Here is a 15,000-nt window from a genome sequence, read left to right on the forward strand (position 1 = left end):
GGGGGGGTTGCCTGCGTGTGTTTTCACCACAAAGGAGGTTAGGGGGTCCAACGCCTAGTTTTGATTTACATTTGGTCGAGTTGTCTATTAATTGGAATGTAACGTGATATCACCCTCTCATTTTAATTAGGTTAAAAGTTGGGTGAAAAAATTAGGAAATTCCCTTAAGTGAATTACTTTTTGCAAATCCTATCCGTTTTCGACGTCGATTCAACGTCATCATATTTTGTTTGTTTGTTGTTGAGGGTTCAAATGACGTGTGAACAGCATTGATTCAACCCGGTTTTGACCAGTGGGGAAGCCCCGAAGCAAGCCACGTTTTGATGTGTGGTGTGTTCCTCTCCGCATGCCATTCATTGCCACATACCCGGAGCGCTCTCATATCGCATCTCGCAGTGGATCTCTCTCCAGCCTACCAGCCCACTCGAACGACGCACAACGATTTTCACGCCGATCTCCATTTCGTATAATACTCTATAAAATAGTAATAAACTAGTGGCAATATCATAACTCGTTCATGACCCAATCAATCACTTATCTCTTAAGATAATTATCTATAGCCTCCGGTATCAATAAGCGTCTAGCGGGAAAAAGCAGTTGAGATGATAACACTAGTATTATCTGATAGAGCCTATGACATTTTTTCATTTAACTTGGCAAGTCAGGTAAGAACAAAGTCTTATTTTCAATGACAGCCTACCAGGGAACAGTGGGTTAACTGCATTGTTCAGGGGCAGAACATTTTTTTTTCTACCTTGTCAGCTCAGGGATTTAAACTTGTCACCTTCCTGTTACTAGTTCAACACTCTAACCACTAGGCTACCTGCCTCTAAACACTAGACTACCTGCTCTAACCACTAGGCTACCTGTCTCTAACCACTAGGCTACCTGTCTCTCTAACCACTAGGCTACCTGTCTCTAACCACTAGGCTACCTGCTCTAACCACTAGGCCACCTATCTCTAACCACTAGGCTACCTGTCTCTAACCACTAGGCTACCTGTCTCTGACCACTAGGCTACCTGTCTCTAACCACTAGGCTACCTGTCTCTGACCACTAGGCCACCTGTCTCTAACCACTAGGCTACCTGTCTCTAACCACTAGGCTACCTGCTCTAACCACTAGGCCACCTGTCTCTAACCACTAGGCTACCTGTATCTAACCACTAGGCTACCTGTCTCTAACCACTAGGCTACCTTTCTCTAACCCTAGGCTACCTGTCTCTAACCACTAGGCTACCTGCTCTAAACACTAGACTGCACTAGGCTACCTGTCTCTAACCACTAGACTGCACTAGGCTACCTGTCTCTAACCACTAGGCTACACTAGGCTACCTATCTCTAACCACTAGGCTACCTGCTCTAACCACTAGGCTACCTGTTCTAACCACTAGGCCACCTGTCTCTAACCACTAGGCTATCTGCTCTAACCACTAGGCTACCTGTTCTAACCACTAGGCTACCTGCTCTAACCACTAGTCTACCTGCTCTAACCACTAGGCTACCTGTCTCTGACCACTAGGCTACCTGTGTCTAACCACTAGGCTACCTGCTCTAACCACTAGGCTACCTGTATCTAACCACTAGGCTACCTGTCTCTAACCACTAGACTACACTAGGCTACCTGTCTCTAACCACTAGGCTACCTGTCTCTAACCACTAGGCTACCTGCTCTAACGACTAGGCTACCTTGCTCTAACCACTAGGCTACCTGCTCTAACCACTAGGCTACCTGCTCTAACCACTAGGCTACCTGTCTCTAACCACAAGGCTACCTGCTCTAACCACTAGGCTACCTGTCTCTAACCAATAGGCTACCTGCCTCTAACCACTAGGCTACCTGCCTCTAACCACTCGGCGACCTGCCTCTAACCACTAGGCTACCTGTCTCTAACCACTAGGCTACCTGCTCTAACCACTAGGCTATCTGTCTCTAACCACTAGGCTACCTGCTCTAACCACTAGGCTACCTGTCTCTAACCACTAGGCTACCTACTCTAACCACTAGGCTTCCTGCTCTAACCACTAGGCTACCTGTCTCTAACCACTAGGCTACCTGCTCTAACCACTAGGCTACCTGCCTCTAACCACTAGGCTACCTGTCTCTAACCACTAGGCTACCCTGCCACTTCGTATGTTTACAGTTCTACATTAAAGCAGATTCCCACACTAACGGTAAACCCATTAACATAATGTATGTAGCGTGACCATTAGCTAGATGATGCGCAGTCCGTCTGAATACAAAATACCCCGTTAATTGGCATTTTCTCTTTTTCCTCCAGATTATCAAAATAAGGATATAGGCTGTATATCTAACATGGGCAAATAATCAAATATTACCACAAGGTAACTGAACACGAGCGTTATGCCTAACCTACTAAATATTTAGGTTCCCTGATCAGATGATCGGAATTTGTATTGGCTATTTATCTCATATGATCAAATACTTAACGTGATGGTAATATCACAAGGCTACTTGAAATGAATGTTACGTTTCCTCTCCTTCGATCAAAGTTGTTAGGGACAAATGTGTGTATTGAAGGTCATGGGGATATTTGCTAACAGCCATCTAGGGCAGCAATCCACATGATTGTGTAGTAGGAGTATAGACCTATGGGAGTGATGAAATAAACTCAGCCATTGATCTTGGTGATTGGTGTCAAAAGTCCCCAATCCACTATTTGGGGCAGATAAACATGAGAAAAAAAGTAGGGCATCAATTCAACAACGTCTAGGCTTATGGTTTCACCATACACCCTGATTACACATATACAAGGATGTTTTTGATAGGTAACCTCACTGCAATACCCAACTGATTAAAACCAAATGGTCGGCCTATAGCTGGAAAAACAAAGTAGAATGGCTCAATAGTCTACACCAGAGCATTCTATTTAACAACAAATGGTTCTGGGCTAGACTAATGAAAGCATATCTTGAAAGGTACCTTTAATAACTGATTACAAATAAGAGTAGCAACTAGCTATTGACATTGAGCTATTGTACAGTTGGGAGATAGACAGTGAAATAAATAGGCTGGTCTATTTAAGTCTGTCGGTCAGTCTTAGACAGGGTAGGGGGGCAGAGCTACACAAAACAGGTGCTATCGAGAACCTCGTATGTTTCTTCGGTTCTCCCCTTTGAAGAACCCCGTTTTGCTTCCGGATAAAACCCTTTTGGTTCCAGATAAAACCCTTTTCAGTTCCAGATAGAACCCTTTTGGTTCCAGATAAAACCATTTTGGTTCCAGGTAGAACCCTTTTGGTTCCAGGTAGAACCCTTTTGGTTCTAGATAGAGCGCTCTTGGTTCTGTGTAAAACCAAAAGGTTTTTACCTGGAACCACCAAAAAGGAGTCTCCTAATGGGGCCCCCAAGTGGCGCAGGGGTTTAAGGCACTGCATCTCAGTGTTAGAGGTGTCAATACAGACACCCTGGGTCAAATCCAGGCTGTTTCACAACCGGATGTGATTGGGAGTCCCATAGGTCGGGGCACAATTGGAACAGAGTCATCCAGGGTAGGCCATCATTGTAAATAAGAATTTGTTCTGAACTGAATTGCCTAGTTAAATAAAAAACTGGGGACAGCCAAAGAGTCTTTTTTTTTTTTGTTCTAAGAGGACAGCCTATTGTTCTGCTGCGTGGACCTCCCCAGGGCAAAGTCACTGGTCAATTGGTTTTCACAGAGAAGGACCTCCATTACTGGAGTCTACTAGGTTACCAGGTATACAGACGTGTCATCTAGACGAAGGACTGAGAATAATATCCATAACACACTTTGTTTTGTTTGTAAAACTTTGACCTTTGACCGATCTGAGGCAGTAATAGTATACAAAGACCCCAATACAGTACTATTTCTAATTCTCTACATCTAGGCCTAATTCAATTTCATCCATCATCGATGAAACAAATAGAGGCTTTTCTAAATCACCAATTCCAATCCCACCAGAAAGAAATGGCGAATTATAGTGAGTGAAGGGAAGAGAAGGAGACTGAAGGGAATTATAGTGAGCGACACAGAGAGAAGGAGACTGAAGGGAATTATAGTGAGCAACATAGAGAGAAGGAGACTGAAGGGAATTATAGTGAGCAACATAGAGAGAAGGAGACTGAAGGGAATTATAGTGAGCAACATAGAGAGAAGGAGACTGAAGGGAATTATAGTGAGTGAAGGGAAGAGAAGGAGACTGAAAGGAATTATAGTGAGCAACATAGAGAGAAGGAGACTGAAGGGAATTATAGTGAGCAACATAGAGAGAAGGAGACTGAAGGGAATTATAGTGAGTGAAGGGAAGAGAAGGAGACTGAAAGGAATTATAGTGAGCAACATAGAGAGAAGGAGACTGAAGGGAATTATAGTGAGCAACATAGAGAGAAGGAGGCTGAAGGGAATTATAGTGAGCGACATAGAGAGAAGGAGACTGAAGGGAATTACAGTGAGCAACATAGAGAGAAGGAGACTGAAGGGAATTATAGTGAGCAACATAGAGAGGAGGAGACTGAAGGGAATTATAGTGAGCAACATAGAGAGAAGGAGACTGAAGGGAATTATAGTGAGCAACATAGAGAGGAGGCTGAAGGGAATTATAGTGAGCAACATAGAGAGAAGGAGACTGAAAGGAATTATAGTGAGCAACATAGAGAGAAGGAGACTGAAAGGAATTATAGGGAGCAACATAGAGAGAAGGAGACTGAAGGGAATTATAGTGAGCGACACAGAGAGAAGGAGGCTGAAGGGAATTATAGTGAGCAGCATAGAGAGAAGGAGACTGAAGGGAATTATAGTGAGCAACATAGAGAGAAGGAGACTGAAGGGAATTATAGTGAGCAACATAGAGAGAAGGAGGCTGAAGGGAATTATAGTGAGTGAAGGGAAGAGGAGGAGACTGAAGGGAATTACAGTGAGCAACATAGAGAGAAGGAGACTGAAGGGAATTATAGTGAGCAACATAGAGAGAAGGAGACTGAAGGGAATTATAGTGAGCAACATAGAGAGAAGGAGACTGAAGGGAATTATAGTGAGCGACACAGAGAGAAGGAGGCTGAAGGGAATTATAGTGAGCAACATAGAGAGAAGGAGACTGAAGGGAATTATAGTGAGCAACATAGAGAGAAGGAGGCTGAAGGGAATTATAGTGAGCAACATAGAGAGAAGGAGACTGAAGGGAATTATAGTGAGTGAAGGGAAGAGGAGGATAAGGATAAAAGAAAGGAAATGAGCTTTTCCTCTTGTTTGCTTGAGTCCAACATGGAAACTAGGCCTAAAAGGCCTCCAGTGTAATAAGCTAAACTCACCACCCTGGCCGTTCATGCCAAGCCTGCTCTCCTTCAGAACAGTGGTAGCTCCAATACCTTGGCAGGTGATACAGCCCAGACAGCCAAGCACCAGTCCATTGATAGTGTGGGTTGGTGTGTGTCTGCCACACACACACACACACACACACACACACACACACACACACACACACACACACACACACACACACGGCTAGTTCGTCTCATCTTGCAGTGCCTACCACCCCCATGTGGTAAAAAGCGTGCAGCTGCTACAGCAACAGAGCCATCTCTCCTTCCTTTCATAGCATTACAATGGCGAGCCCCCCGTCTTCCACAGACCTCTCTCTCTCCCTCTCTCTGTCTCTCTCTCTCTCTCTGTCTGTCTCTCTCTCTCTCTCTGTCTGTCTCTCTCTCTCTCTCTCTCTCTCTCTCTCTCTCTCTCTGTCTCTCTCTCTCTCTCTCTCTCTCTCTCTCTCTCTCTCGCTTGTGCCAGCAACAGTAATCTGTTCATCCAAGCCAACAGTAGAGAGGCTACACACCAAAACTAAACTATGATATATTCTCTCTCTGAAATGCAACCTGCCAGTGTCCCTGTCCCTCCCTGTGAATTCAGATGCCTTCATGAATGTTCTTTCTTGTCTTGGTAAGACCCAGTATGTCTCAGTAGACCTGGGTAAGACCCAGTATGTCTCAGTAGACCTGGGTAAGACCCAGTATGTCTCAGTAGACCTGGGTAAGACCCAGGATGTCTCAGTACACCTGGGTAAGACCCAGTATGTCCCAGTAGACCTGGGTAAGACCCAGTATGTCTCAGTAGACCTGGGTAAGACCCAGTATGTCTCAGTAGGCCTGGGTAAGACCCAGTATGTCTCAGTAAACCTTGGGTAAGACCCAGGGGGTCCCAGTAGACCCACAGTAGGACCTATGCAACCCTTCTTACTCTCTCTCTTTTTCTCTTTCTCTCTCAACAACTTAGAATAGTGACAAATGTAGACAGTTGGTGGAGGTGCCTGGGGGTAAAGTAACAATCTATTATTTATCCTAAAGAATAAAAAATATGTTCTTCTGAAATAAAAGCCAGAAGAAGAAAGGAAACAAAATCAAAAACAGTCTACATTCTAAAATACATTATACTGGGAATTCTAATACTACATCATATTATAGCTGTGGTTCCTTTTGCCTAAACTGGATAGATATCTTCCTAGATGTAAAATAGATAGATATGTTCCTAGATGTAAAATAGATAGATATGTTCCTAGTTGTAAAATAGATAGATATCTTCCTAGATGTAAAATAGATAGATATGTTCCTAGATGTAAAATAGATAGATATGTTCCTAGTTGTAAAATGGATAGATATCTTCCTAGATGTAAAATAGATAGATATGTTCCTAGATGTAAAATAGATAGATATGTTCCTAGTTGTAAAATAGATATGTTCCTAGATGTAAAATAGATAGATATCTTCCGAGATGTAAAATAGATAGATATGTTCCTAGATGTAAAATAGATAGATATTTTACCTAGATGTAAAATGCATAGATATGTTCCTAGATGTAAAATGGAAGACTCAGCATCAGTTGTAAGCTGACTAGTTGAAGACCACCATGAGGTATTACCATAATATGCTATGTATGTATTTGCTGTGAAATTGTTTCTGAATCTTTGTTCTTGAAGGTGCTTTTGTGCATCTCAAACCGCACTAGATTCCCTATATAGTGCACCACTTCTGAACAGTGCCCATAGGGCTCTTGTGCACTAAATATGGAATATGATACTATTTGGGATGCAGGCCTTGTTAAAGTGTACTTAGGCGTGTTGATCTCTCTAGCTGTGGTTGTAAGCTATCCCTGTCCTGTGGCTATACTCTATCCCTGTCCTGTGGCGATACGCTATAAGCTATCCCTGTCCTGTGGCTATAAACTATCACTGTCCTGTGGCTATACGCTATCCCTGTCCTCTGGCTATAAGCTATAAGCTATCCCTGTCCTGTGGCTATAAACTATAAGCTATCCCTGTCCTGTGGCTATACGCTATAAGCTATCCCTGTCCTGTGGCTATACTCTATCCCTGTCCTGTGGCGATACGCTATAAGCTATCCCTGTCCTGTGGCTATAAACTATCACTGTCCTGTGGCTATACGCTATCCCTGTCCTCTGGCTATAAGCTATAAGCTATCCCTGTCCTGTGGCTATAAACTATCACTGTCCTGTGGCTATACGCTATCCCTGTCCTCTGGCTATAAGCTATAAGCTATCCCTGTCCTGTGGCTATAAACTATAAGCTATCCCTGTCCTGTGGCTATACGCTATAAGCTATCCCTGTCCTGTGGCTATACGCTATAAGCTATCCCTGTCCTGTGGCTATACGCTATAAGCTATCCCTGTCCTGTGGCTATACTCTATCCCTGTGCTGTGGCTATACGCTATAAGCTATCCCTGTCCTGTGGCTATAAACTATCACTGTCCTGTGGCTATAAGCTATGAGCTATCCCTGTCCTGTGGCTATAAGCTATAAGCTATCCTGTCCTGTGGCTATAAACTATCACTGTCCTGTGGCTATAAGCTATGAGCTATCCCTGTCCTGTGGCTATAAGCTATAAGCTATAAGCTATCCCTGTCCTGTGGCTATAAGCTGTAACCTATAAGCTATCCCTGTCCTGTGGCTTTGTGTTAGTCCCTCACGCTCTCTTTCCCTCTTCCTAAAGGTAATTAGCTGGAGTTAACAGTGTGTGTGTGTATGTGTGTGTGTGTGTGTGTGTGTGTGTGTGTGTGTGTGTGTGTGTGTGTGTGTGTGTGTGTGTGTGTGTGTGTGTGTGTGTGTGTGTATGTGTGTGTGTGTGTGTGTGTGTGTGTGGATGCATACCAGGATGCTCAATTTAACACTGCTAGTCCAAACTAAATGGAGCACAAGTCTGTTTCGTCGCGTTTCGGAAAATCTCCTGCCGGCCGCAGGAGGAGCTTCTTAGTATGACAGGGGGAGAAATCCATCACCCACCAAAAAAACATTAAAACAACTGACTAAAACATTTAAACTCCTAATCCAAACCTGTGGACATATCCCACATGTTTGCCTTGTAATGAACAATAGAGTTCGGCCACTCGTTGAGAAACCAGGTGAACGTGTTTAAAAACAGCCAGCCAGACCAGAGATTCAAGCTGTCTGTACCGTGAAGGATGGGTCCTCTACTGGGGAACACTAACGGTCAGAGGTGGGAACAATTCACTATTACTCAAGTCACAAGGTTCGAATCTCAAATCGAGTCCCAGGTAGAATTGGTCAAGACTCCAGTCAAGTCTAAGTCCGGGATTCTAACAGCAAGTCAAGTCACAAGTTTTCAAGTCAAGTCGAGTCACAAGTTTTCAAGTCAAGTAAAAAAAACTCAATCTATACATGCAACGACTTGTTCAACTTCAAATCTTTGTCTATTTATTATTGCTACCAGACAACCCTTTTAATTATTTGGTCTACAACACATTTTGATGAACCTATGTAACTGTAAAATAGGGACCATGCAGCATTGGCAAGGACATGAAACCAGCAGAAGGCAAGGCAAGTAGCCTGTCTTAACCTGTCTTATGTCGTAACGGACATCGGTCGAAGGCAAGACTGTACAGCCTCCCCTTGAGAAACCAAATGTAACCTGTCTTAACCTGTCTTAACCTGTCTTATGTCGTAACGGACATTGGTCGAAGGCAAGACTGTACAGCCTCCCCTTGAGAAACCAAATGTAGCCTGTCTTAACCTGTCTTATGTCGTAACGGACATCGGTCGAAGGCAAGACTGTACAGCCTCCCCTTGAGAAACCAAATGTAGCCTGTCTTAACCTGTCTTATGTCGTAACGGACATCGGTCGAAGGCAAGACTGTACAGCCTCCCCTTGAGAAACCAAATGTAACCTGTCTTAACCTGTCTTATGTCGTAACGGACATCGGTCGAAGGCAAGACTGTACAGCCTCCCCTTGAGAAACCAAATGTAACCTGTCTTAACCTGTCTTAACCTGTCTTAACCTGTCTTATCAGGAGCTCAAACAGGTAGGCCTATATAATATAATAACTTGACCACCCTGGACCATACAATTACCCAATTAGCAATTACAACCAATAAACTGGTTGTACAATGTAAAAGGCAATGTCCACATCCATTGGTACGTTCGTATCAATCAGACATAATGATTAATCAACACCATTCACTCATGGAACATTAATTTGATCTTTATTTAACCAGGCAAGTCAGTTAATTATTATTATTTTTTTCAATGAAGGCCTTGTTCAGGGGCAGAATGACAGATTTATATCTTGTCAGCTTGGGGGATTTGAACTTGAAACCTTTACGGTTACTAGTCCAACAGCTCTAACCACTAGGCTACGCTGCTGCCCCTACACTCTAACCACTAGGCTACGCTGCTGCCCCTACACTCTAACCACTAGGCTACGCTGCTGCCCCTACACTCTAACCACTAGGCTACGCTGCTGCCCCTACACTCTAACCACTAGGCTACGCTGCTGCCCCTACACTCTAACCACTAGGCTACGCTGCTGCCCCTACACTCTAACCACTAGGCTACGCTGCTGCCCCTACACTCTAACCACTAGGCTACGCTGCTGCCCCTACACTCTAACCACTAGGCTACGCTGCTGCCCCTACACTCTAACCACTAGGCTACGCTGCTGCCCCTACACTCTAACCACTAGGCTACGCTGCTGCCCCTACACTCTAACCACTAGGCTACGCTGCTGCCCCTACACTCTAACCACTAGGCTACGCTGCTGCCCCTACACTCTAACCACTAGGCTACGCTGCTGCCCCTACACTCTAACCACTAGGCTACGCTGCTGCCCCTACACTCTAACCACTAGGCTACGCTGCTGCCCCTACACTCTAACCACTAGGCTACGCTGCTGCCCCTACACTCTAACCAATAGGCTACGCTGCCGCCCCAACTTTCTGACTCCAAAGTGTATAGCTCTTTGCCACGTAGCCTATTTCTATACCCACTGAGGCGTGGCCGGACTCCTATTACGCACAGCCAGGACGCCAGAGATACGGAACTCCGACATAACCCTTGGAAATAGGAACAAAAAAATGAAACCAGTAACCAGTAACTAGAGTAACCAGTTAATTTGTGTGTCTATTGGACACTGAGTCAGTCATCATGTTAGAGTCTGAACACTGTGTCAGTCATCATGTTAGAGTCTGAACACTGTGTCAGTCATCATGTTAGAGTCTGAACACTGTGTCAGTCATCATGTTAGAGACTGAACACTGTGTCAGTCATCATGTTAGAGTCTGAACACTGAGTCAGTCATCATGTTAGAGTCTGGACACTGAGTCAGTCATCATGTTAGAGTCTGAACACTGTGTCAGTCATCATGTTAGAGTCTGAACACTGAGTCAGTCATCATGTTAGAGTCTGAACACTGTGTCAGTCATCATGTTAGAGTCTGAACACTGAGTCAGTCATAATGTTAGAGTCTGAACACTGAGTCAGTCATCATGTTAGAGTCTGGACACTGAGTCAGTCATCATGTTAGAGTCTGGACACTGTGTCAGTCATCATGTTAGAGTCTGAACACTGAGTCAGTCATCATGTTAGAGTCTGAACACTGTGTCAGTCATCATGTTAGAGTCTGAACACTGTGTCAGTCATCATGTTAGAGTCTGGACACTGAGTCAGTCATCATGTTAGAGTCTGGACACTGAGTCAGTCATCATGTTAGAGTCTGGACACTGAGTCAGTCATCATGTTAGAGTCTGGACACTGAGTCAGTCATCATGTTAGAGTCTGGACACTGAGTCAGTCATCATGTTAGAGTCTGGACACTGTGTCAGTCATCATGTTAGAGTCTGAACACTGAGTCAGTCATCATGTTAGAGTCTGAACACTGTGTCAGTCATCATGTTAGAGTCTGAACACTGAGTCAGTCATAATGTTAGAGTCTGAACACTGAGTCAGTCATCATGTTAGAGTCTGGACACTGAGTCAGTCATCATGTTAGAGTCTGGACACTGTGTCAGTCATCATGTTAGAGTCTGAACACTGAGTCAGTCATCATGTTAGAGTCTGAACACTGTGTCAGTCATCATGTTAGAGTCTGAACACTGTGTCAGTCATCATGTTAGAGTCTGGACACTGAGTCAGTCATCATGTTAGAGTCTGGACACTGAGTCAGTCATCATGTTAGAGTCTGGACACTGAGTCAGTCATCATGTTAGAGTCTGGACACTGAGTCAGTCATCATGTTAGAGTCTGGACACTGAGTCAGTCATCATGTTAGAGTCTGGACACTGTGTCAGTCATCATGTTAGAGTCTGAACACTGAGTCAGTCATCATGTTAGAGTCTGGACACTGAGTCAGTCATCATGTTAGAGTCTGGACACTGAGTCAGTCATCATGTTAGAGTCTGGACACTGAGTCAGTCATCATGTTAGAGTCTGAACACTGTGTCAGTCATCATGTTAGAGTCTGAACACTGAGTCAGTCATCATGTTAGAGTCTGAACACTGTGTCAGTCATCATGTTAGAGTCTGAACACTGTGTCAGTCATCATGTTAGAGTCTGGACACTGAGTCAGTCATCATGTTAGAGTCTGAACACTGAGTCAGTCATCATGTTAGAGTCTGAACACTGAGTCAGTCATCATGTTAGAGTCTGGACATAATATCGGGATAAGTGTCTTCAACAACCGCTGAATAGCATAGCGCTACATACAATAAATATTACTATAAATATTTATATTCATGAAATCACAAGTGCAATATAGGAAAACACAGATTAGCTTTTTGTTAATCCACCTGTCGTCTTAGATTTTGAAATTATGCTTTACAGCGAAAGCAATCCAAGCGTTTGTGTAAGTTTATCGATCGCACGATAATACATTAAGTACAATTAGCATCAGGTAGCTCGGTCACAAAAATCAGAAAAGCAATCAAATTAATCTGGTTCATACAGTGCCTTGCGAAAGTATTCGGCCCCCTTGAACTTTGCGACCTTTTGCCACATTTCAGGCTTCAAACATAAAGATATAAAACTTTTTTTTTTTTTTTTTTTTTTTTTTTTGTGAAGAATCAACAACAAGTGGGACACAATCATGAAGTGGAACGACATTTATTGGATATTTCAAACTTTTTTAACAAATCAAAAACTGAAAAATTGGGCGTGCAAAATTATTCAGCCCCTTTACTTTCAGTGCAGCAAACTCTCTCCAGAAGTTCAGTGAGGATCTCTGAATGATCCAATGTTGACCTAAATGACTAATGATGATAAATACAATCCACCTGTGTGTAATTAAGTCTCCGTATAAATGCACCTGCACTGTGATAGTCTCAGAGGTCCGTTAAAAGCGCAGAGAGCATCATGAAGAACAAGGAACACACCAGGCAGGTCCGAGATACTGTTGTGAAGAAGTTTAAAGCCGGATTTGGATACAAAAAGATTTCCCAAGCTTTAAACATCCCAAGGAGCACTGTGCAAGCGATAATATTGAAATGGAATGAGTATCAGACCACTGCAAATCTACCAAGACCTGGCCGTCCCTCTAAACTTTCAGCTCATACAAGGAGAAGACTGATCAGAGATGCAGCCAAAAGGCCCATGATCACTCTGGATGAACTGCAGAGATCTACAGCTGAGGTGGGAGACTCTGTCCTTAGGACAACAATCAGTCGTATATTGCACAAATCTGGCCTTTATGGAAGAGTGGCAAGAAGAAAGCCTTGTTTAAAGTTCGCCACAAGCCACCTGGGAGACACACCAAACATGTGGAAGAAGGTGCTCTGGTCAGATGAAACAAAAATTGAACTTTTTGGCAACAATGCAAAACGTTATGTTTGGCGTAAAAGCAACACAGCTGAACACATCATCCCCACTGTCAAACATGGTGGTGGCAGCATCATGGTTTGGGCCTGCTTTTCTTCAGCAGGGACAGGGAAGATGGTTAAAATTGATGGGAAGATGGATGGAGCCAAATACAGGACCATTCTGGAAGAAAACCTGATGGAGTCTGCAAAAGACCTGAGACTGGGACGGAGATTTGTCTTCCAACAAGAAAATGATCCAAAACATAAAGCAAAATCTACAATGGAATGGTTCAAAAATAAACATATCCAGGTGTTAGAATGGCCAAGTCAAAGTCCAGACCTGAATCCAATCGAGAATCTGTGGAAAGAACTGAAAACTGCTGTTCACAAAAGCTCTCCATCCAACCTCACTGAGCTCGAGCTGTTTTGCAAGGAGGAATGGGAAAAAATGTCAGTCTCTCGATGTGCAAAACTGATAGAGACATACCCCAAGCGACTTACAGCTGTAATCGCAGCAAAAGGTGGTATTAACTTAAGGGGGCTGAATAATTTTGCACGCCCAATTTTTCAGTTTTTGATTTGTTAAAAAAGTTTGAAATATCCAATAAATGTCGTTCCACTTCATGATTGTGTTCCACTTGTTGTTGATTCTTCACAAAAACATACAGTTTTATATCTTTATGTTTGAAGCCTGAAATGTGGCAAAAGGTCGCAAAGTTCAAGGGGGCCGAATACTTTCGCAAGGCACTGTATCCCTTTAAATCCAGCAAAGGGAGGCTATGGAACATGGAGTTTTCAAAATAGAAGCCACTTCCTGTTTTGATTTTCCTCAGGTTTTTGCCTGCAATATCAGTTCTGTTATACTACAAATCGCAACATAGCATCCTTCACTCATGCTGCCAAACATACCCTTGTAAAACTGACCATCCTACCAATCCTCGACTTCGGCGATGTCATTTACAAAATAGCCTCCAATACCCTACTCAACAAATTGGATGCAGTCTATCACAGTGCCATCCGTTTTGTCACCAAAGCCCTATATACTACCCACCATTGCGACCTGTACGCTCTCGTTGGCTGGCCCTCACTTCGTACTCGTCGCCAAACCCACTGGCTACATGTCATCTACAAGACCCTGCTAGGTAAAGTCCCTCCTTATCTCAGCTTGCTGGTCACCATAGCATCACCCACCTGTAGCACACGCTCCAGCAGGTATATCTCTCTGGTCACCCCCAAAATCAATTCTTTCTTTGGCCGCCTCTCCTTCCAGTTCACTGCTGCCAATGACTGGAACGAACTACAAACAATTTTGAAACTGGAAACACTTATCTCCCTCACTAGCTTTAAGCACCAGCTGTCAGAGCAGCTCACAGATTACTGCACCTGTACATAGCCCACCTATAATTTAGCCCAAACAACTATCTCTTTCCCTACTGTATTTATTTTATTTTATTTATTTATTTTGCTCCTTTGCACCCCATAATTTTTATTTCTACTTTGCACATTCTTCCACTGCAAATTATCTTGGCCAGGTCGCAATTGTAAATGAGAACTTGTTCTCCACTTGCCTACCTGGTTAAACAATGGAGAAATAAATAAAATACTCACAGACAATATTTTGACAGTTTTGGAAACTTTTGAGTGTTTTCTATCCAATACTAGTAATAATATAAATATATTAGCAACTGAGACTGAGGAGCTGGCCGTTTACAATGGGCACCTTTCCATCCAAGCTACTCAACACTGCCCCTGCAGCCATAAAAAGTTAATCGCTAGGTTCTTAACCGCTAGGTTCTTAACCGCTGTGCTCTTAACCCACTAGGTTCTTAACCGCTGTGCTCTTAACCCACTAGGTTCTTAACCGCTAGGTTCTTAACCGCTAGGTTCTTAACCCGCTAGGTTCTTAACCCACTAGGTTCTTAACCGCTA

At 43.5% G+C, this 15,000-nt stretch overlaps 1 protein-coding gene across 2 annotated transcripts in view; it reads left to right on the plus strand.

The window, feature by feature from the left end:
- The window catches only part of LOC110499555 (leucine-rich repeat transmembrane protein FLRT3), a 32,379-nt gene that overhangs the window by 1,438 nt on the left and 15,941 nt on the right, over positions 1-15,000 (plus strand). The gene's annotated exons all lie outside the window — the stretch shown is intronic.

Source organism: Oncorhynchus mykiss, chromosome 20 (genome assembly GCF_013265735.2).
Source record: "Oncorhynchus mykiss isolate Arlee chromosome 20, USDA_OmykA_1.1, whole genome shotgun sequence".
NCBI lineage: Eukaryota > Metazoa > Chordata > Actinopteri > Salmoniformes > Salmonidae > Oncorhynchus > Oncorhynchus mykiss.